At 44.5% G+C, this 24,704-nt stretch overlaps 1 long non-coding RNA gene across 4 annotated transcripts in view; it reads right to left on the bottom strand.

Annotated features, from left to right (window-relative positions):
• The window catches only part of LOC116588165, a 67,837-nt gene extending 43,714 nt beyond the window's left edge, over positions 1 to 24,123 (bottom strand). For 2 of the 4 annotated variants that reach the window (XR_004284820.1, XR_004284819.1), the window contains exon 1: positions 23,890 to 24,123. This is a non-coding gene — a long non-coding RNA (uncharacterized LOC116588165). The remainder of the gene's footprint in view (positions 1 to 23,889) is intronic. The other 2 variants (XR_004284818.1, XR_004284822.1) reach the window with 2 other exon arrangements.
• Between the last annotated feature and the right edge of the window lie 581 nt (positions 24,124 to 24,704).

Here is a 24,704-nt window from a genome sequence, read left to right as displayed (position 1 = left end):
AGGGATGAGGGACAGGACACTGGAGAGACAGACAATAGCTTCTTTCACACAATCCTTTCAGCCACACACCTATCCTGAGGCCTGCCTTCCATGAGCCAGACACGGGGCCAGCGGCTGGCGATACACCAGTGAGAGGGAAGGAGAGTGCCGGTTCCGGGCTTAGCTGTTTCCCCCAAAATTCAGACACTGAAGCCCAACCCACAGTACCTCAGAATATGACTATATTTGGAGATACAACCTTTAAAGAGGTGATTACATTAAAATGAGGCCACTAAGACAAGCTGACTGATGTCCTTATAAGAGGAAATTTGGACAGGAAGACATCAGGGATGCACGCGTACAGAGGCATGACCATGTCCTCGTCTGCGAGGCAAAGAGAGAGGCCTCAGCAGAAGCCAAACCTACCAACACCTTCATCTTGGACTTCTAGGCTCCAGAGCTGTAGGAAAATGCCTGTTGTCCCACCCGGTCTGTGGCACTTTGTTAAGGCAGCTCTAGCAGCCTAACATGGTGGCCCTGCTCTCTTAGGGTCTGAGTGTATAGAGGAAGACAAACAGTCATGCAGTCAAGACATTAGTGACAAGGGCACCAGGTACCAGAAAGGAGAAGGACAAGGCACTTTGGGAACACGGGAAGAAGGAAGCTGGGCAGAAGGGGCGCCCCTGGGTCCCAAAGCCCAGCCTCGGGAGGCAGAGCACTGGGAGACAAGCCCGAGCCACCTGTGGAGTGGTGGGAAATGTGGCCGATGAACCAGAGGATGCCACATGGCACGGTCCTTGACATGGGTGGACATATTCATGCTCCATCCCCCAGTATGGCGCCATTTGGGGTTTCTAAGGGGAAGAACAGGACACGGAGAATAGTACTTTAGGGAGATTTTCCTTGCCAGCATGTGTTGAGGGGAAAGCAGGCCTCCAGCACAGGGGTGGGGGGAGGTGGTGCAGGGGGCAGGCGGTGCAGGCAGGAGGAGGGCTGAACCAAGGTGGCACGAATGGCGGGGAGAGACTGTTCACGGACAGCATTCTGAAAGTAACAGGTCTTAGTGGTTGATAGGAAACTCTTTTAATCATCTTGTCCCTGGAGTGGTCCCTTGGTGACATTGCTGACCTACAGAAAGTCCTTTCAGAGACCTGTCTACAGGGACAAGTGGGGCCGCAGCACCAAGTTTTGTGCAAGAGACATAAAGCCCAAATGGGGAATTCATCTCTCGCCTTCCTTCTCCAACCCCGTGCTATACACTACTGAGACCCACATGGCTTCTCGAATCTGCATAATGGATATCATAGTGGTAGGAAGGCATTTGCTTACTGGGAGACTCAGTAAGAAAGTAATACCTGGAGAGTGAGCCATTATGCACAAAGCCAAGTGATTCCTCTCTGAGGGCCTTCCAGCCTCGGCGTTTTCAGCCATTCATAGCTGGGGTGGGTGGAGAGGGGATGTGGGTAAAGAAATTATGAAGTAACCAAATTTTCCATACTTACCCCCCTGAAGGAATCGTCATGGCTGATGGACGGAAGCAGGCCAGCACTTGCTTAGATCTGCTGGGAAGGAAATGAAAATATGAAAATCACCAAGGTTAAAAGTCCAGACAGCCTTCTGGCTGTCAAAGTCCATGGGCTTGCAGAAACTTCCAGATAGAGATCCAGGACTGTCGAGTGCTGGATGAAGCTTATCAGTGGTGTTAAGAAGAGGGACGCTGAGCCCACAGTCAGGAAATCAGGGTGCCATGAGCCAAGCCTTACAACCCACAGACAGAGGCCAAGGCCAGAGCTTACGATACAGAAGGCACAGACCAGAGAACGTCGGCCCTCATTTGCCATCTGTCAGCAGCCCAAGGTTAATTTGGAGATCAAATTAGAGGCACTGCACTCTGAGAGACCCACATTTGAAGTACTAAGTAAAAGCTGGTATTAACACATGTAGAAATAAAACACGGGGCAGGAGAGTCCAGCAAAAAAATCTTGGCAGGGCCCCTGACTCTAAATGCATTCTTGGGATACTGGAGGGGTGCAGGGGAGAGTATTTTTAAAGAGGAGGCCATGTGAGTCAACTATTTTGTGCATGGTCAGCAGAGTTTATTATTATTATTTATTATCATCATTATCATCATCATCATTATTATTATTAAAATCTCTTTTAGCCATATGGCTTCAAGATGCTTCCTTTTGTACCAATTTAAAATATCAGTAGAGACTTCTGCAGTCAAAGGTAGTAAGACCAGAAAAACCGGTCTATTTTATTTGTAATCAGTGTGGTCAGCTGCATGGGCACCTCCCAGGAGCCTGAGGAGACCGGAGAGTCTCAGACCCCAGCCCACACCTACTGAACCAGAATATGCAAAGAACAAGATTCCCAGAAGCCTGTGTGCCCAGTGTTTAGTTTAAAACGCACAGCTTTAGAGCATGTTAGGCAAAAAGAAAAGTTGGGAAGGTTTGGGTAGCTAAGCACTGGCTTGCTTTAAATAAGAAGTCACCTTGTAGCCAGCTCAGTGCCCACTCCCACTCACAGGGTGAGAGAACGAGCAGCTCCTGGGCCACAGCAAGATGGCGTCGGCAGTAATGGAAGACAGAGGAAAAGGACCTGGTTTCAGCTTCACCCCCAAAAGGACCATACAGGTGCTTCTCCTTCTGAGGGTAGTTATACATTCTGTTTTGTCCATAAAAGTCCAAGGCCAGGGGCGCCTGGGTGGCTCAGCGGGTTGGGCCGCTGCCTTCGGCTCAGGTCATGATCTCAGGGTCCTGGGATCGAGTCCCATATCGGGCTCTCTGCTCGGCGGGGAGCCTGCTTCCCTCTCTCTCTCTCTCTGCCTGCCTCTCTCTCTCTGTCAAATAAATAAATAAAATCTTTAAAAAAAAAAAAAAAAAGTCCAAGGCCATATGATTATAGATGATGCAAAGGAAGCCTAAGCCATGTAAAAGAAAAATTATTTTTCCTTAACATGGGGTAACAATCATCTTCTAAAAATTGTTCTTGGTAAGATATGCCCCATTAGTCATTCTCTTGCTTACTTTTCCAAAGAGACTGTGCCAAGATCATCCATGATCATTCCTCTGCTTTCAGTCTGGCTGAAGAGGAAATGTTCATAGTATCTATGACTTCTACCTGCTGGCGACTTGTATCAACCCAAGAAAGAGATGGTGTTCATTCAAAGACCTGCTTAAATTCCGGCACTTCTAGTTACCATGTGACCCTGGGCAAGTCCCTTGATTTCCTAAAGTGAAGAAACTATAAAATGCCAAGTGTTAATTATAATTAATTACTCAGCACAGCAGCAGAGCTTAGCCTGCCCTAATAAAAGCACCACCATGACCTCTGTGTGACAGACAAGGAGCCTAAGCCTTGAACTGTATGGCCCTACGTCCCTCAGCTAGAAAGTGGCCGAGCCCAGACTGGGAAAGGCCAAGTCTGCCTCTCAAGAGCTCAGAGAATGGTTGCACCTGATGCCAGCACCTAGACGCCCAGAAGGCATTCTCTCCTTCCCAGCTCTGGCCACTCTGCCCTGTAACCGACACCCCTGCCCTTGAAGTTGGAACAAGTGAGGCAGATTTGCAGAGAGTCCTCGTGGACAATTTATGTTAGAAGAATAATCAGTGTTCCCGTAACTTGTCTTACTACCTTTGACTGCGGAAGTCTCTACTGATATTTTAAATTGGTACCTGTTCAATCTTCTCTCCTTTGCTTCTGAATCATTTGATTTTTCTTCCTGAAAAATCCAACCCTTTGTGTCAACAACAAAAATCTCGAAATGAGATGGTAAAACAAATGACCCATTGACTCTCTGACCATAAAATAATGAACTTTCTCCCTCTCTCATCCCAGTCGGATTTCCTCATCACCCTGCTTCTTTTACTTTTTCTTTCTTTCTTTCTTTCTTTCTTTTTTTTTTTTTTTTTTTTTTTTTTTTTTTGTGCAAATGAAACTGACCTTCGGGCTCCCTCCCAGGCTAGAGAATAAGGATGCCCTTAGGTTGAGTGAAACAGAGAAGGTTGAAACCGAAAGACAGAATAGATTTGAATTAAAACAACTTTCTCTCAAAAGCATTTAAGAGAGTTCAGCGAAGGTGAGGCATGCTGAGAATGCTGTATTTCTTGGTATCTTCTGATTCGCTTTTAAGATCATTAGTGGAGATGGCAGTATTGCTTGAACAGCAACCACATTCCTGGAGAGAACCAGGAAGGCAATTGCTGAGAATCCCAAGCAGTAATCCCACGGGCTTACTGGTTTCTTTAGTTTCTGTTCCCTCGTTCGGTGGCTTCAGTGACATCTCAGTGACCCTAGGGGCAAGATTTTGAGGTATGATTTCGGTGGCACTCCAACTCTGGACACTTTGCCTGCATTACCCTTAACTATTCCTCACCCATCACATATTTCCTGGGGGAGAAATTTGCTATCCCCACTGCAGGAAGCACAGAATGGCTGCACACACACACAGAGTCCTCATGACAATCCAGCAATGGCGCCTTCTATTATTACCCCATCTCGCATATGAAGAAACTGAGGTCTAGACAGATTTAGCAATTTCCCTAATACCATTCAATAAATGCTGGAACTGGAATCAAACCCAAATCTGTCTGACTTCTGAGCCTGGGTTAAAACAAGAGGTAACATTTCTGTTTTATCTTAATTCCTTGTTTTACGTCTACATTTCCATGATTGCAAGATAGCAGAGAGAAGCGAAAATCAACCCAACAAGAATGTTGTGTGGGTTCTTTTTTTTTTTTCTTTTTTTTTTTTTAAAGATTTTATTTATTTATTTGACAGACAGAGATTACAAGTAGACAGAGAGGCAGACAGAGAGAGGAAGGGAAGCAGGCTCCCCACTAAGCTGAGAGCCCGACATGGGGCTTGATCCCAGGACCTTGGGATCATGACCCGAGCCAAAGGCAGAGGCTTTAACCCACTGAGCCACCCAGGCACCCTTTCATTTTTTTCTTTTAAGATTATATTTATTTATTTGAGAGAGAGAGAGAGAGAAAGCACAACTAGAGGGGAAGGTCAGAGGGAGAGGGAGAAGCACCTCCCCGCCAAGCAGGGAGTGCAAGGGGTGAGGGGCTCGATCCTAGGACCCTGGAATCATGACCCCAGGCGCTCTGTGTGGGTTTTTAATAACCACTAGTCTTCCTTATTACCATCTGGCTGGCCAAGCGGCAGCCAAAGCAGGTACCACCAGAATTAATATTCAACTAACTCTGTTTCTGTCTGTCTTTTCTCAGAGGTGAACTACCTCGGAGTAATGATGGTAATTTTTCTTTTTTCTTTTTTTTTTTTTTTTTAAATCTCCCCCCAACAGTGCCACATTGTAAGAAAGAAAAATTGGCAATTGCTGAGTATTTAGTATGGGCTAGGTCAGCACACAGACTGCCACTCAATCCCTCCCAAACCTCATCAGACATCGTTAATCAATCACACTACTCTTCCCTAGAAAGATGGAAGAGTGTCTCAGGATCCTTCTCAACACCGTGCTTCAGGCAATACTAGCCATCAGTTGGATCTGGTACACTGGGTGATAGCTGTCTGCTTCTGTTTGCCTGTGTTGCGGCTGTGGCTGGATACCGTCAGCCCAAGCCCGTTATGGGAGCACTGACTACCCAAGTTCCAGTTAGAAGTTAAGCAAGGAAAGCCAAAGTCATCATAACACAAAAAAATTCACTAAAAGAACGTACCATTCTTCTATTTTATACCTCCTGAGCCATCCCTCTCCTTTTCACCGTAGCCAGTTCCCCTGAGGGGAGAATGTTATGTTCTTCGCAGACTGTTTCATAAGGAATACATGCAGAAATGCAAAGAGACGGCAGATGTGGAGAAATACGAACTTTTCTGTGAAGTGGGTGAAGGTGTTATTGGCCAGCTGCTCAAATCAGACACGTGAAGCCCTATTAGCAAATGAAAATCTGGGAAAGCTACACCAGCCAACAACTGAAGAAGTGAAAATCTGAGGGTGATGACAGCATAGGGGCTTCAAAAGAGATCATTTAAATATCAAAGGACTGAGCTGAAACTCAGGGGAAAACTGATAAAGCCTTGGAATATTTTTGCCAAAAAAAAAAAAAAGACACTGTTTATGCATGTACTGTGAAAACCAAACATAAAATGAAGGATTATGCCATCCCCCTGCACGAGTCTGTCAGGAAACAATTATGCCAAGAAAAAGAATCAGCACCTCGATAGTCAACCTTGAATTCGTGATGATCTTTTTTTGCAGGTAATTCTAGACAAAATAAATTAGATCCAATGTTACCACTCATACTAAGTTTGGAATTTTTTTTTTTAAAGATTTTATTTATTTATTTGACAGACAGAGATCACAAGTAGGCAGAGAGGCAGGCAGAGAGAGAGGAGGAAGCAGGCTCCCTGCTGAGCAGAGACCCTGATTCAGGACTCGATCCCAGGACCCTGGGATCATGACCTGAGCTGAAGGCAGAGGCCTTAACCCAGTGAGCCACCCAGGTACCCCTAAGTTTGGAATTTAATATGGAGTTTGGAATTAAGGCGGGGGGGGATTTTTTTTTTTTTTTTTTTTTGTTTCTGTTTAAGGAGAAACAAATTTTAGTCCAAACTTTTTATGAATGAACTACGGTCACAGAGTCAATGATTTGCTGAGGTCACAGAACAACTAAGACATGGTCCCAAGGATCCAGAGGAGAGGTCGATTTCACTTTTTCTCAGTCATGTTCCTGACCTGAATCTAAATTCCTCAGTTCCCCAGACATGATAATGGAAGTGGTGAGACTTGGTCTGATTCATTTTGTCTCGAATTCCCTGAAAATAAAACTTCATCAGGAATTCAAATAAAGGCACAGTTCCCATCTCCTGCCCCACCTGTCATATCTCCCAAGAGATAAGGTGTTTCCGGATGGTTCTTTCCAAAATTGGGTAAGGCAAGGAAGAGAAACTGAAACACAGCCTTCGAGGTGAGGGCTTCTGGGCAGTGTTTCTATGGGGTTGAGACCATGGATGCTAAGTCAGACCGAGGATAATGTGGCTCCACAGAACACACCAGGGCGTGACCATGGGCATGAAACAGCCTCTCTGAGATGATCGTACCTGCAAAGCACAGATGACGGTAGCCACCTCAGGGTGCAGTTTCGAGGTTTAAGTCAATGACTGTGTGTAAAGTACCCAGAGTAAGTCAGATTCCTATTCCACCACGCGTGGGGTCTCCTTCCTCCAAGTCTTGGTTCAGATCATTAGAGACGACCTCCTCCTCCCCTACTCTGTTGCTGCCAACCTGAGGCAGAACGGCAATGCTGAAGCCAGGTAAGGAGTGAGGCGCTGAAGGAGCGTGGCTCGGCTCCCACTGACCAACCCCCCCAACAGACGTCATAATGGGCAGTGGCTGAGTCCTTCTGTCAACCATGCAAGACACTTTTCCTGGGCTCAGCTACTGTCTAGGCTGAAGAGCAGAATCTCTCAAAAGTCTTTTGCCCCAAATCCCATTTCCAAATGGCCTCTGCTCTGGAGCCAACCCCGCAGGTTTTGTCAGCAAGGTCTTCAGGAGAAGGAAGGCCAGGTCTGGGCTCCCAGGCCAGGTGGTCACACACCTGTCTCTAAAGCCAGGAAATAAGGTGCCTGGGTGAAGCCCCATTCCAAGGCTACTATACACAGTTACACACAATCATGACCCAAAGGAGGAGGTAGGTGAGGGGGTCAGGAGTGCCCGTCGTTCTTTGTCATCGGCTGAGGGGAAGGGGAGCCACTGGGCTAAAACATTTCATGGGGACACCAGCCTTGTCCTGGTGTCAAGAGCCCTGGTATGTGCGCTTGGTTTTGGTACCATCTCCCAGTGTCTGTTCCATTCTCAGTAATAGTGGTTCCCAAAAAAGAGTGGTTCCAGGGACCCCTGGGGATGGGTTTCATGAAGTCAGAACTATTTTCACCAGAACACTAAACTGTTACTTATTCTTTTCAATCTTCATCCCTCAACTGGTGTAGAGAGGAGTTTTTCAGAGTTTTTATACGATTGTCTGAGGTCCTCAGTGCTCTGATGATGGAATATGTGTATTTTCTCATGTTTTTAAAATTTCTCAGCTTTAGGTTTTTTAAATAATTTTTTAAATTTTTTAATAAACATATAATGTATTATTAGCCCCAGAGGTATAGGTCTGTGAATTGCCAGGTTTACACACTTCACAGCACTCACCATAGCACATACCTTCCCCAATGTCCATAACCCCACCACCCACTCCCTACCCCCCTCCCCCTGGCCACCCTCAGTTTGTTTTGTGAGATTAAGAGCCTTTTATGGTTTGTCTCTCTCCCAATCCCATCTTGTTTTATTTATTCTTTTCCTACCCCCCAAACCCTACACGTTGCATCTCCACTTCCTCATATCAGGGAGATCACATGATAGTTGTCTTTCTCTAATTGACTTATTTCCCTCAGCATAATACCCTCTAGTTCCATCCATGTCGTCACAAATGGCAAGCTTTCATTTCTTTTGATGGCTGCATAGTATTCCATTGTGTATATATACCACATCTTCTTGATCCACTCATCTGTTGATGGATATCTAGGTTCTTTCCATAGTTTGGCTATTGTGGACATTGATGCTATAAACATTCAGGTGCACATGCCCCTTCGGATCACTACGTTTGTATCTTTAGGGTAAATACCCAGTAGTGCAATTGCTGGGTCATAGGGTAGCTCTATTTTCAACTTTTTGAGGAACCTCCATGCTGTTTTCTAGAGTGGTTGCACTAGCTTGCATTCCCACCAGCAGTGTAGGAGGGTTCCCCTTTCTCCTCATCCTCACCAGCATCTGTCATTTCCTGACTTATTAATTTTAGCCATTCTGACTTGTGTGAGGGGTATCTCATTATGGTTTTGATTTGTATTTCCCTGATGTCAAGTGATGTGGAGCACTTTTTCATGTGTCCGTTGGCCATCTGGATGTGTTCTTTGCAGAAATGTTTGTTCATGTCCTCTGCCCATTTCTTGATTGGATTATTTGTTCTTTGGGTGTTGAGTTTGCTAAGTTCTTTATAGATTTTGGATACTAGCCCTTTATCTGATATGTCGTTTGCAAATATCTTCTCCCATTCTGTCAGTTATCTTTTGGTTTTGTTAACTGTTTCCTTTGCTGTGCAAAAGTTTTTGATCTTCATGAAGTCCCAATAGTTCATTTTTGCCCTTGCTTCCCTTGCCTTTGGCGACATTCCTAGGAATAAGTTGCTACTGCTGAGGTCGAAGAGGTTGCTGCCTGTGTTCTCAAGGATTTTGATGGATTCCTTTCTCACATTGAGGTCCTTCATCCATTTTAAGTCTATTTTCGTGTGTGTGTAAGGAAATAATCCAGTTTCATTTTTCTGCATGTGGCTGTCCAATTTCCCCAATACCATTTGTTGAAGAGGCTGTCTTTTTTTTTTTCCATTGGACATTTTTTCCTGCTTTGTCAAAGATTAGTTGACCATAGAGCTGAGGGTCTATTTCTGGGTTATCTATTCTGTTCCATTGATCTATGTGTCTGTTTTTGTGCCAGTATAATAGTCTTGATGATGGCAGCTTTGTAATAGAGCTTGAAGTCTGGAATTGTAATGCCACCAACTTTGGCTTTCTTTTTCAATATTCCTCTGGCTATTCGAGGTCTTTTCTGGTTCCATATAAATTTTAGGATTATTTGTTCCATTTCCTTGGGAAAAAATGGGTGGGATTTTGGTAGGGATTGCATTAAATGTGTAGATTGCTTTGGGTAGCATAGGCATTTTCACAATATTTGTTCTTCCAAGCCATGAGCATGGAAAATTTTTCCATTTCTTTGTGTCTTCCTCAATTTCTTTCATGAGTACTTTGTAGTTTTCTGAGTATAGATTCTTTGCCTTTTTGGTTAGGTTTATTCCTAGGTATCTTATGGTTTTGGGTGCAATTGTAAATGGCATTGACTCCTTAATTTCTCTTTCTTCTGTCTTGCTGTTGGTGTAAAGAAATGCAACTGATTTTCTGTGCATTGATTTTATATCCTGACACTTTACTGAATTCCTGTACAAGTTCTAGCAGATTTGGAGTGGAGTCTTTTGGGTTTTCCACATATAGTATCATATCATCTGCAAAGAATGAGAGTTTGACTACTTCTTTGCCGATTTGGATGCCTTTAATTGCTTTTTGTTGTCTGATTCTCAGCTTTAGTTTTAATATGCTAAATATCAATGAAGGGAACCTATATAGATGAAAATTCATGGGAGATCAGCAATAACTTTTAAGTATAACATCCAGGTCCCAGGTACAAACAAGTAGACAATGAAAAGCATGTCTCCCTTTTCTACCCCGTTCCCCAGACCCCACGGTCCTCTCCCCAGAGGCAGACGCATCCTCCCCTCCCTGTGATGTCTTCCCCAGGTGGTCAAAGCACGTACAAATATGTGTGTCCCCGTGATCACCCCATACACAGCACAGCACTGTACACCTGCTCTCGTCTCTCTGGCGATGGCTTCCCAGTGCAGACCCATACTGCCATCTACTCAATCAGGTCCTTGCTGAAGGACACCTGGCTTGTCCCTTCCCTCTTCTGCAACTTACCATGTTGCAACGACTGTGCCCATGCAAATGTTCTCTCACCTATGGGGCAGTCTCTGTCCACATCCCACACGGCAGCATTTAGTTAGCCAACCTGCTACTAAAAATCATGTAGGTGATTTTGTGTCCCGCACAGGGCTGGAACAAACATCCTTTCACATACATCTGTTAACATAATGTCTTACAAAGAAATTGCTAGGTCAAAATGTATTTGAATTTTAAATTTTCATTGATCGTGTCAATTTTCCCTCCAAAGAAGTTGCACCAATCGACGTGTCTCCCAACTGTCTCTGAGCACCTCTTTCCCAACTGCCTTCCCTATGCTGTTTATTATAAAAAATTTCTGATCTGTGACAATCTAATAGGTAAAAAATATTATCTTGTTGTTTTAGTTAGCACTTAATTATTCATGTGTTCAGCCTTTTTTCTCTGTTTATAAATCATTTGGATTTCTTTTGTCAGCTTCTAGCTGTCCTTTGCTCCTTTTTCCTGTAGAGTTGCAGATCCTTTTCTTCCTGAGTGGTAAAACTGTTTAAAATGACATTCAGTAAATTAGCTCTTTGCCTCTGAGATAAATAGATAGATAGATATCAAATATTTTTCTAAGTCTTATTTGTATTTTGATTTTCTTTATGGTAATTCTTTGCTCTGCAAAAATTTAAATTACTTATGTAGTCAAACTTACTAGTCTTTTCTTTTATGGCTTCCAGGTCTTGCGTCTCAGGCTTGGAAATTCTGGCCCCAGTGAGAGATGATTAAATTTTAAAATTCTTTCATGTTTAAAAAGAAAATTCTTTCGTGTTTATTTCCAACACTCTTACCATTCCACTTTCTCACCCCTAAGTTTATGATCCATCTGGAATGTATCTTGGTATAAGGCATAAGAAAGCGGCAATGCATTTCTTTTTTTAACAGAATGGTTAGTTATTCAACCTGAGGCCATTTGTTGAATAAGCCATCTCTCCCTACTGACTTGAAGCAAGTCTTCATAGGAGCTTCTCTTGTTCCCAAACATCATCAACACAGGGCCTAGAACTTGAGAAGCAGCACCTGTTGCAGTGGGGGGCATTGGTCTGGACAGGAAACCGCCCTCCTAGGCAGGGCATGTTCATGTTTAGCCCTCTTTGTGCTGAAGGGGAGGTGCCTCTGGCCATCCAGCGCCCTCCTTACCATGTGGGCTCCTCACCACCGGCCAAAGGTGGCTCCCAGTGCTTTATGGCAGCCAGAAATAAAACTCTCTACAAAGACATCATTTCGAAAACGAGCACAGTGAATGATGTAGTAATATACAAACTTCATTTATAATTTTGAACCAAAAACTTGGAATTCAGGGAGGGTCATCAACAGAGAGGCAACTGGATATACTCAAAGGGGCCCTGGGTCGAGAGCTAGGGATCTGGCCTCTTGCATGAGCTGTGGGGTGGTGGACAAGTCCTCTCTCCTCTTCTGTGCCCTCCTCTTTCTCATTTATAAAATATGGAGATTATGCTAGAAACACCTGAGCTTCCTTCATTGTGCTTCTTTCCAAAGTTTTTTCCTACTCTTTTCTTTTTTCTTTTTAGGTAATACTTACACCCAACATGGGGCTTGAACTCACAACCCAGAGATCAAGAGTTACACATTCCACCAAGTGAGCCAGCCAGGTGCTACCACCACCCCCACCCCCAAGGTTTTTTCTTGGTGAGATTCCCCTGAGCCCACAGGCATGCTCAAGGATTCCTTGACTTCCCTTTGCCCTGGAGGCCACAGATTACAACTCTAGGATGAAATTTCTCCTTTGTGTTATTATTCGAAAGCCTTTTCAAAAATTTCTCATGAAATGAGCAGTCTTCCACCTTCTTGGCCCTTCCTTCTTGGGCAACCTCTCCAACCTTACCAAGCTTCTCTTTTTAGTCAAAAGGCTAGACCAGAGGGACTCAAGCTTACATGGTCCCCGGAGATCACTTGACCCTTGGGAAAAAGGAAATGCTAGGTCTGTCTTCGTAAGGAAAAGAGGCCCCTTCTGGGGGACATTCGATGCAGGCTGCGTGACCCAGCAAAGTTTCCGAATGTAGAAAATTCAGGTTACGGTTGTTTTCATCCTGAAGCAACCAAATCAGGAAGTTCTCAAAGCAATCATTTCACAAAAAGTTTTAGAGATTTAGGGTGTGGGAAAGATTGCTGCTTCCCTGCCCCCCCCAAAAAAATTAGGATTGTTTTCTAGATGTCCAGAAATACACATTTAACGCACAAGGCAGGCTGAAATCAGAAGCCTGGAGCCTTTCTTTCACAAGCCTCGCTAAGAGTTTATTTCAACAGCGGGCTGCACAGATACAGATGGGATTGCAGAGGAGGAGTGGACAGTGTTAAATACTATGAATTTTGATGTGGGTGAGCTGCTGAGCAAGTGAAGATTCTCTTTAGACATATTCCTTAAGACTTCATTTTTTTTTTTTATTGAGGTATAATAATATACAGCCTTAGTAGGACTTCACATTCTTAGATAGGATACAGAAGTAAAAGAAGACAAAATGAAAAGAATCACGGTATGCCTTTAGGTCTTGGTATTAATAACCTGGTATTCTGGTTACCCAAGAAGCTTCCAGTTTCCATGTTTGTGGACGTAACAATTCCGCATTCAAAGGCTTAATTGCTATTCATTCAGATTAAAGGCCAGCAGTGTTTCCATCGGGGGGAGGAGATGGGGAGGGGAGACAACAGTGAATGGAAACTTCCACATTTTACTTTGCTCGGGTGTCTTATTTTTTATAACGGATATTTATTTCCTTTAATATTTCAAAGAAATAAATTGTTAAAGAGCTCATCGAGTCATGTGCCTCCGTGAAGCAAACAGGTTCGAGGACACCATCTTGGTGAGGAGGGTTTGGCCCAGTTCGCTAAACTCTGGGGTCTGCTGAAGCCACCCTGTGCCTTTGTCATCTGCTCTTCTCCCCTTATCCACAGAGATGACTTGTGAATGCAGCTCCTTTGCCCACCCACCCCTGGGGCGAAGTGGGAATGGGAGGCCGGAAGGGCAAGTGTGGAAGGCGGGCCTTCGGGGGTGAGAGACCCAACCAGGTCAGCAAGGTCAGAGCTGGAGACACCTTTGTGGGATTCTCTGCTTCTGTCTTAGACCAGACTCTGCAACGGGAAGCCCTTTCAAGGCAGAAAACCATACCCTGTAGAACAAGGCAGGTCCTAAGCACCCCTGCCTGCCAGGTGGGCCCTGGGAGGTGGCTCTGGGCCAGTGAGAAGCCACAGGGCTGGGAGAAGAGCTGGAGGAACAGGAGGCTGCCCCCACCAGGAGGCCCACGCAGCATATATCTCTGGCTGAGAAAGAGAACTGATGAGTTTTACCAAGGGCCCTTGCACAGAGCATTGAGAGGGGCTCAAAGTGAAGAGAACCAGACAAATCTGATTAGGGTTGTTTAGTTTGGTTTTTCAGTTCATTAAAACTCTTCTCGGGGCGCCTGGGTGGCTCAGTGGGTTAAGCCGCTGCCTTCGGCTCAGGTCATGATCTCAGGGTCCTGGGATCGAGCCTCGCGTCGGGCTCTCTGCTCAGCAGGGAGCCTGCTTCCTCCTCTCTCTCTGCCTGCCTCTCTGCCTGCTTGTCATCTCTCTCTGTCAAATAAATAAATAAATAATCTTAAAATAATTAAAAAAAAAAAAACTCTTCTCAAAACTCTGGGTTAAAGTGTACTCTTCACACAATTTTTCACTTCCTGGGTGGTGGGGGGGTGATGGAGGGGGGTTGGGTTTATTGAATAACCAGTGCCTTTCTCTCCTCCCCACAAATAAAAGTGACATCCCCTTTGGACGTCTTGAGGGCATACATTTTGCACACACACAGAATTCTCTGAGGTAAACTTTCCAACGTTTTCTGCTGCCTTGACAACCTTGCTGCCGGCGCGAGTCCATCTCCGATTCCTTTCTGCTGTTTCCACCACCTTCAACCTCAAATCTCATCAGCAGATCCTGAGCCCAGATATTTTAGATAGCTCTGTAACTTGATACCCAGTCCCTCAGTGTCATTTTGAAACTTGAACCTGAGGTCACAACACTTCTACTTCAACAGTCCGCTCTGAAACAAAGACCTGGAACAGTGAGCACATGGCTGTTGACCAAATCAGTGCCATCGGATTGATGACTGACCATCTTTCTACATGGTTTAGGTGGCCTGTGGACTCTTAGATGGTCTCTGATAAGATTCATAGCCTCCTTCCATAATACACTTACCTGACTTCCGCTGCTTACAGGAGAAAAGCAAAAATCAGACTCATGTTTTACACCCCACAACACCCCCAAGGAACTCCGCCAAGTCTACAGGATCCTGAGTACCAACACCCAGACCTAGACACCCTAGGGACGAGGGAAGGGACTCAACCTTAAAGAAAGACTGAATAGTTGCTGCTCAGATCTATTCCAGTCTACCAAGTTCCTAGTCCCCCAGGTCTACCTGTCTCGATCGGCCACACCCTATATAAGCAACACTTTAATCGTAAGCAAACTTGAAAATTAATTAAAACTTAAATAAATTAAATAAATTAAAACTTCTGAATCAGCAACAGCCTCAGTTCCCCAAACCAGCATCATCGTAGCATATTATCCTGGACAAACAGATGATAAAGATTTACTTACTTACTTACTTATCTGTTTATTGCAACTCTCTGAGGAAACTTGAGTTGATTAAAAAATAAAAGTTACCAGATGGTAGAGATCTTAGATGTGCACTTTGAGGCTGAGGTAATAAGCCTTTTGAACAAACTGCGAAATAAAAGACAAGGGGAAAATTCAAGGGGACTTTGGCACAGATTCTTTCTTATCGTTTCCTGATATGGTTTTCACATCAGATATTTAACAGCCCATCAATCTGATTATGGTACAATTAGTCCCAGTTCCAAACCTGATTAGCCACTCTGGTCTTGTTTCTTACAAAGATTAATTTTAGATCTTTCTCAATTAGGATGAAATGTCAACCAAAATGTAGTACATAAAAAGTGTTATTAACATTATCATAATAACAGCTTATGCTCCCTCCACTCGAAAGCATAGAACACATTTGCCTACAATGAATGGTGGAAACTCTTCTCTTCCCAACTTTAAAGAAAAGCGCAAGATGCTGGAAGGGAATGTGAATGAAATATTCTGCTGAGAGCCTTTTGCAAATGCTGCTCTAATTCATGCAAAATCAAATTTATCTCCACTAGATGAAGTTTAACTGGTTGAGGCCCACAGAGGTGACAAAGATGAGGTATTAAACTCTTCCAAGAACTGATAACTATGGAAACATCCATTGGATTCCATACTCTTCGATTTGCACAGCCAAATGCCCTTTATGAATTAACAATGAGATTTGACAGAACTGATTTTCCTTGGGAATTCTAGGAGATATTCTATTTTTAACCAGAAGATTAGAAAGTGTAGTGAAATCACTGCTTTACAGAAAGTCTACATAAGACCTCAGGAAAAGTTCTCATCCAGGGAACAAATAAAATTGCAAAGATGAAGAGCGCATTGAGGAAATCACGCCTAAATTTCTTGACAGACAACAGTTGCCATCATTCCTCTATGCCATGAACATCCATGCCTGTATGATGGCTTCAGAAAAGAAATGAGAAACATAGCTTCTACACGATCAGCCAGAGACTCGAGAAAATCCCCAGTCACTGACACAAAGGCTAACCCTAGCATTTACATTCTGAACCAGTTCTAGGAATGAAATCTCAAATGCAAAGCCCGTGGTTTTATCTGATGGAAAAATGAATTAGAAACATCTTCAATTTACATTTTGGAAAATGAGAAGCATCAAGAAAAAGATTAAAACCATGTTTTATCTAACAACCCAGGAGCCTAAAAGTAATAACTGCTAATATTTCAGGCATTTAACCAATATTTTGAGAAAGAGAACTAGAACCACACACGTACACACACATTTGCGTGTGTGTGTGTGTGTGTGTGTGTGTGTGTGTGTGATCTTCTTTAAACAATACTAGGACCTACCAGATATAAATGTACAATTAAAGGGCTATCCCTACAAGGCCAGCTGGAAGAGGCTGTTCCTTCTCTCTAACACTGATAGATGCAGGAACCATCATAATGGTACAAGTGTAAAAATGGCCTCTACTTTTTTCTTCACAGCACAAAGGCTGTTAAGATGAAGTGATTGCAAGAGTTCATGTCCAGAGGTGGAAATTCAAGGTGCATAGAACCCATCATCTCACAATAGGGAGTCATCATGTTTGCCATGTTCAATTAAGCAAATCCTACCATTAAAAAAGGATGGCAAGGTCTTAGCCCCAGGGGGATGCCAAGCTTTCAGAAACCTCTGCAACTGATGCAGGAGGAAATGACCACACAGAGGAAAGACTTCCTGTCTCTACTGTGAGTTTCAGGGCCATGAATGGAGAGAAAGGAAAACCAGACAGAGCACCGCTCACCAGGCTTTGTGCCAGCCATGCTATCAACATTGCCCTGCAGCCCTACAGCAACAGTATTTATTTTGCTGTTGATGAAACTGAGGTTCAGAGCCCAAAGTCACCAGCTCTCAAGCAGCAAAGCCAGGATATAAATCCAGATCTCCCCATTCCTGACCTTTGCCATGACTCAAAGTTCTGTATCACCAGAACAGGGATCCTTCTGTCTCCCCAGTTACACACAGGATGAAAAGGTCACTCCGAGTGCTTGCCAAGCCTCAGAATCCAACATCTCATTCCATCCATTCCTTCAAAATCCACTAAGCACCTGCTACGCACCAAGGACTATTCCAGATGCTGGTGATAGGATGGTGAACAAAAACAAAGCACTTGCATTCAAAATAGAGAATAAAGAAATTACAAGTGTGTGCGTATCTGTGTGTGTGTGTGTGTGTGTGTGTGTGTGTATGTGTTTGGATGAATGGATGGATGCATGGATGCATGGATAGACAGAAAATGTCAGATACCAAGAACAAAGAGTAAGCATAAGGAGATACAGAGTGGCAGGGGTGGTATTGTACCTCCGTTTTCTGTGGCTGCCATCACAAGTTATCACAAACTTGAAGGCTTACAATAACAGAAACTCGTTCTTTCGGTCTGGATGAGAGAGTCCAAAATCAACAGGATTGGTAGGGCCTCCCTTCTTTCAGCAACCATCAGGGACATTCCCTCACTTGCCCTGCAGCTTCTGGTGGCTGCCAGCATTCCGCGGGGCTGCATCACACCAACCTCTGCCTATGTGTGCACACCGCGTCCTCTCCTGTCCGTCCCGACTCACTCTCCGACTTTCTCTGCTAAGGACACATGTCATTAGCTTTAGGGCCCACCCAGATCATGCAGCTTCATTTAAAAATCCTTCATTTCATTACATCATCATGGACCCATTTTCCAAACAAGGTCACATTCATAGGTTCCAGGGATCGGGATGGAGAGCTGTCCTTTGGAGAGGCCACGATTCAAAATGGGCTGCTGTCACTGCTTCTCATGGACGTGGTCAGGAAAGCCGAGTGGTCCCTATTGAAAGGACATGGGGGCAGAGACCCGGATACAGTGAGGAGCACACAGAGACACCTGGACAAGGGACAGAGGGAGGAACGATCCAGGGACCCTGAGGTAAGAGCGTGCTGGGCGTGTCTGAGTCACAGCAAAGAGACTGTGTGGTTGGAACAGCACGAACCTGGGGAGAATGACGTAAGAAATAAACCGTGGTGGACAACCTGGGCCCCATATGACGGCATAACGGCTGATGGCTATGAGTTTTCACCATTGTGTGGCCTGCAAGAGGCCAAAAAATCCAACACTTGGATGATAGGACACGTACAAGGACAACACACTGCCTAGTGTCTCCAAATATTTTAAGAACTCTGGTGGAGAGAACGTTAATTATCAAAAGTTTCATTCTAGCCTACCAACCATATCTCTCTACTCTATAAAATGACACCTCTGCAAGAATTTCCCTGACCTCACCCCTGTCTGAGCTACACAGCCTCCTTTTGTGTTTCCCTGGAACCCTGTGCATGGCTGTCCTGCAAACATCCTGATGTGCTGTGATGGGTCTCTACCGACCCTATCAGGCCGGGGGTATCTTCTACTCCGATCTACACACCTCTTGAGGACCGAAAACAGCTCATCTCCATATTTCCTCCACCTACACAGTGTCTGGTCTGCAACAGACGAGCAATTAACATGCGTCCAAGGACTAGATGAATGAGCCAAGAGTGAAGATCTCATTTCTCCATTCTTGGAATGCCCCCAATCCAACTCCAAAGAAACTTCTAGCCCTGGAGGGCTTATGTTAACCTGGGAGTAAATGGAGCTAAGAATACATTTATCTTCAATCCTAGAGATTAGTAAAATAAGAGACAGAGCTTTGTTTCCTATTATCACAATTAAGACGTTAGGAAGCAGGAGATCTTGGTTCTGGTTCCATCTTTGCCAATGATTCTGTGACCTCAGGCAAATGACTTCAGTTCTCTGGGCTATGGGGCTTCCCCAAAAGTTAGAAGGGGCTGGACCTGATAGAACATAAAGCCGTTTCTCAACAGAAGAGCTCCAGGCCTCCTGTGAAGTCCTCAAAGGTAAACCAGCATTATAATTACTCGTTGAATTTCCAAGCTCCCTCTTGTCAATGTTCTCAGCCGGCTGTTGCCAACAACCCAAGCCCGTTCTGGACAACGTACCTCAGTCTGAGAACTTCTTTCTCTGTGATTCTCACTGCCTCGTCTTCTCATTTAGTTCTACTAAAGCCTATTTCTCAAACTTTTCTGCTGAAATACCCCCCGAAAGCAGAAGAGAGTAAAAGAATTACTAATATAAGAAATCCTGGGAGAAGTGCTAGTGGCTACTCTCTAGAGGCTAAGGGATTTTTTAAATTTTTTATTCTTTTTTTTTTAAGAAATTTATTTTTAGGGGTGCCTACGTGGCTCAGTTGGTTAAGCATCTGATTTGTCCTCTGTTCCCTTGCTGTCCCCATGACCCTGTCTTCCCTCGACGCCCTCCGTTCCTTATTGCTCTGGTAGGCTGAAACCGGGTGGGACTTGGGCAAAGCTTGACTTAATATCAGAGAGAGCAAAAGGGCAAAAACACAGAGAACAAGAAGTTCAGATGGACTTGGGAGGTGCTGGGCCCCTCTGCCCACAGCTGGCTCCTTCTCAGACCTTGGTCTGGTCCATTCTCAGTGGAAATGCACGGTCAGCCTCAACCAGACCTCCACCTCACCCACGCCTTCCCGTCTTCCACAGGGAAGCCAACCCGTGAGCATCCGAGCAGGCCCAGCCTTGCAGCCTTCCTGGCCTCTCCTTGTTTCCCGGCTCCAGGCTCAGGCAGGCCCTGGGCAAAACCACAGTCCACTCAGGCTGCCCTACAGGGCCCTCATCTCCTGGTGCTGCCCAGCCCTCACCCAAAGTCTATGCACGGACGGATCCCGAAACTGATTCACACAGAGGTGGAAGCCATTGGCAGCCTCAGGATGAACCTCTCTTCTAAACGGGGATCCACCCTGGAGACCACAGCTGTGAATCTGGAAGGCCTGAGGAAAGTTGTCCCTCTGAAGAACACTGCGGCCCACCAGCCCCAACCTCCGCCTGCCACACGGTTCTCCTCACAATGTATCTGCCACACCAGCCTGCCTGTACCGGAGCCGCTTTCTGAGGATGACCCTTCCCTTATGGACCTTCAAGAATCGGGGTGCTTCTAGAAAAAGATACCTCTGTGGACACACACAAACTCTCCCTGCAAAGATTCCCTCCCTCCCGCTAGAGAAGGCAGCCCTTTGGGCAGGCTGGGGTTCTGCCCCAATTTTGCCAACAATTTGTGACTATAATTTATTACTATAGGTTGCGGCAAAAAGGTCCAGAATGCATTGCTGTGTCATAAAAATTATTTTGAGCAGAAGGCATTTGAGTTCTTGAAACCTCTTATCTGCCTAAAAACAGAGCCTCCTCAAAAAATTCAAAACACATCAGTTATCATAAACCCATTCCTTGGGACAGCTAGAGGTGAGAAGTCTCCATAACACCTAAACAGACATTGTCACAAAGCCCTCCTATCTGCCCCAGGCCTTTGTGCTGGTCACAGAGAACAGTGGAGGCATGGGGTGGGGATGTGGGGTGGCAAGGAGCTTCCCCCATAGCTCTGAAATCCTCCCACAGAACCCCAGGTGTCTTGTCTCGTCACCTGCAGCAGACCCTGTCTTAGGCAAGCCTGGACCACATTTGGATAACGCTTGGGTTTTCCCTCATTGTTACAAAAAACCCCATCTTAGAAATGAAGTCTCTTTCTGCCCAGCTGGTTTTAGCCCTGCCCTAAAGCCAGCTTGCTTTTATTTCTTTGACTTCTCACAATGTTGGCAGAAAATGCTTTTCTCGTTTGCCTCTTATCTGAAGACTTTCATCCTCTCACTGTTCCCCTTACATTCTTTTCTTCCTAGAAACTCCTTATCTTCTGCCATCCCCCAATGCCTCCTCCAAGGGAAGAAAGCCAACTTTCCCCTTTGAGCATTTTACCAAAGAGTTTCAGGGTCACAGATGAGCCTCCTTGGGGAGGTGCTTGCTCCTTGGGGTGTGGAAGCCTTGGGCTGTTCCCTGGGCAAAGGGGACAGGTTCCTGGAGAAAGCCTTGAGACCCTAGATAGTCTTTCTAGACAGTTCCCCCTCCCCACTGTTGCCATAGAAATCAGACCTAATTTCTTCAGTGTTGATCTGCATAAGACTTTGTCAAATGCTGTTTAGAATCACAAATGAAGAAGAGCATTTCCCTATACCTTACCAAACACACATGTTAAAAAGGGCAAAGAGTTGAGATAATTTAGAAATTTTTGTGACAATTTTGCCAACAATTTGTGACTATATTACTACAGGTTGCGGCGAAAAGGTCCAGAAAATACTGCTGTGGCGCAAAAATTATTTTGAGCAGAAGGCATTTGAGTTCTTGAAATCTCTTATCTGCCTTAAAAGCAGAACATCCTCAAAGAATTCAAAACACATCAGTTATCATAAATCCGCTCCTTGGGACAGCTAGAGGTGAGAGTCTCTATACCACACCTAAACAGACCCAAACCCGTCATACCTCCTGTGAGCCTGAGGGCTCATTCATCTCTCCAGAAAGTCCTTTGTTTTCCTTTAAGTGCCCTTCTCCCCCTCCCCATTAAGACAACATATAAGCCCCAAATTTTAACCACACCTTTGAGTCACATTTTTCTGTGAACGCCTGTACCTACGTTAATACAAACACATGATTAAATTGTGTCTTGTCTCTTGCTAACTGTGTCAGTTTGATTCACAGGCCTCAGAGAACAAATTTCAAGAGTTTAGAGGAAAAGCTTTTTTTCCTTTTCTGGCAAGGGTCTAAGGTAGATTAAGAGGAGAGAAAATGCTAACACTGACCTACTCTAAGAATGTACAATACTTCGCAAAGCATAAGCATGTGGAAAGTTGAAAGATTGCTTGGTATCCTTAAAATGTAAACTTTATACAAATCATGCAAATCAGTGTTTTTCTACTGCCCTTAAGGCTATTCCTGATGAGTTACATTTTGCATAATATCCCCATTAAGCTTGACTTTTTTTTTTTCAGATTTTATTTATTTATTTGACAGAGAGAGACACAGCGAGAGAGGGAACAGAAGCAGGGGATGTGGGAGAGTCAGTAGCAGGCTTCCTGCTGAGCAGGGAGCCTGATATGGGTGAGGCTCGATCCCAAGACCCTGGGATCATGACCTGAGCTGAAGGCAGATACTTAATGACTGAGCCACCCAGGTGCCCCAAGACTGTAGTGTGTGTCAAGAGGAGGTACAACTCTGTTACTTCCCACTGACAGATTATATCAAATCACTGTTTAATCTGCTAATATACATGATATTCCTTTTGATAATTATATTAATTTTTTAAAAATATTTTATTTATTTCTTTGAGAGAGAGACAGTGAGAGAGAGCATGAGAGGGAAGAAGGTCAGAGGGAGAAGCCGACTCCCCTTGGAGCTGGGAGCCCGATGTAGGACTCGATCCCAGGACTCCAGGATCATGACCTGAGCTGAAGGCAGTTGCTTAACCAACTGAGCCACCCAGGTGCCCTAATTTTTTTTTAAGATTTAAACTAGTTGTTACTGAAAATGTACAAAATATTTAGACAACAAGCGAAATGAACGGACCAAACATTTGGTTGAATCTCAACAATTCAGTAAATAGTAACTGGAAAACATGAGTGCCCAACTTTTACATAAAACGTTCCTCCCTTGTCATAAAATTTAAGACAACCACAATACCCCTCCCAAAAACAAAACCCCACAATTCTTGGGAATCTATTTGCTGCAATAAAACTCTCTACGAAAGAAAGCAGAAGAATGATGAATCTGGGCTAAAGGTGATCGTGACTGGAGAGGTGGCCAAGGGATGACATGGAAGGGAGGAGACCATATACTTAAATGGAAATCATTAGAAAGATCTTAGCTTTTGTTCAGGATGGTGGCTTCCGCAGACACTTACTGCAGTCTTTGACATGACTAAAGAACCAAGGAAATAAAGAAAACAGGAAAAAGAAATTGAAAAGTTCAGAAATGTATAAATATATAAAACATATTGGGTCCCTACTTTAATGCCCCCAAAGGGTCCATTGTGCTTATATATCCTTCCAAAATTTGTCATTGTAGTGTTTGAAAGCATATTCTAATTCCCCATTTAGAAGCAACAAAGAGGGGCACCTGGGTGGCTCAGTTGTTCAAGGGTCTGCCTTTGGCTCAGGTCTCGATTCCAGGGTCCTAGGGTGGAGCCCCCACCATGGGCTTCCTGCTCAGTAGGGGAGTCTGCTTCTCCCTCTTCCTCTGCCCATCCCCTGCCGCACTCATTCTCTTTCTTTCCCTCTCTCCCTCTCTCCTTCTCATAAATAAAATATTTCAGAAAAGGTGAAGAAGAAGCAGCAGCAGCAGCAACAAAGAGCCTGCAAGTGCACTCCCAGAGAAAACAAGGGAGGTTTTGAGTCAAGTCGCTGGTGTTTACGGTGATACAAGGAAAGCCTCTTGAGTAATTTGCACAGTACAGCAAAGTCTTTGAAAAGCAGAGTAGTCTTAAGCAAAAGGCCTATTACTATTAGTAATGGAAACCCACAGCTTCCTCCTAGCTCAACCCAGGCTGCTCTTCCCTCAGAGCCGCTAAACAGACAAGTCTGGAAACCCTTTCTCTCTGCCCTGAGCTCCTCAGCTTAGACCAGAATATTCAGACAGGCTGGTGAGGGCAGAGGGCTGTGAACATATATTCGTTGACCTCTCCACCCTCTACAAAACCACAGAACTCTCAAGGGCCACAATCCAGCAGAAGAGAGACCAGAGTTTTCTTCTTCTTCTTCTTTTTTTTTTTTCCTTCGTAATAGAAATGAGTATAAAAACTTTCTAGGTCTAGTCCCCAATTGGGAAGAAGAATTTGTTAATTCCTTACTCACAAGCTCTTCCTAAGACAAAGATCCCGCTTAGATCTTCCCAATGGAGACTGCAGCACTCCATCGATCTCTCAGCAAGCGACCCCCATAGCTCTTCCAAAGAAAAGATGTCCCCACCTCTTCCCCCGAACAGTCCACTTCCTCAATGTCACCCTAAGGAAGTTACAAATCTCACAACCCAACTTGACCTGCATGTGCAGAAAGTAGGCAGGAAATAGAAGTGAAAGAGGAAATTACACGCCTTGCAGTTACTGAGGGGCTTAGATCTCATTGCTTAATTTGGGCTGCTGGAATGCTGTCCCACCCCCACTGCCTCTATCTACCAACTGCCACCATTTCTTCAACGAGCAATTAGATTTAATTAACATTTCACCTCAAGTTTGGACCAACCAGTAGTGTGCTGGTAAATGTTCAGCAGCTGGCTCTATGGGAAAAAAAAATCTGTAACATCTGTGCATTTCCGTGGTGTAAATACTCCCACTACAGCTGATTTTAAGCTACCAAAATGATGTCACAGAATACAGAGTTGGGAAATGATGTGCACAATCAGCTGCTTTGAGCAGGCTTCCTCACACCACTAACTATAATACTTTCATAATAATTTATCATTATTTCCATATGTAATTCTACAATGGGCCCATATTTTGCAGCCATGCCTCAATTTCTTCATTTTTATTTATTTACTTACTTGCTTACTTAGTTAAGCCCAACTCCGGACTTGAAATCATGACCCTGGTGAGTCTTGGCTTAAGACCTGAGCCAATATCGAGAGTCAGATGCTTAAGCGACTGAGCCACCCAAGTGCTCCAATTACCTTG

Source organism: Mustela erminea, chromosome 4, assembly GCF_009829155.1.
Source record: "Mustela erminea isolate mMusErm1 chromosome 4, mMusErm1.Pri, whole genome shotgun sequence".
In the NCBI taxonomy this organism is placed as follows: Eukaryota; Metazoa; Chordata; class Mammalia; order Carnivora; family Mustelidae; genus Mustela; species Mustela erminea.
The sequence above is the reverse complement of the archived record's forward strand: the minus strand, read 5'-3'. Positions and strand labels throughout refer to the sequence as shown.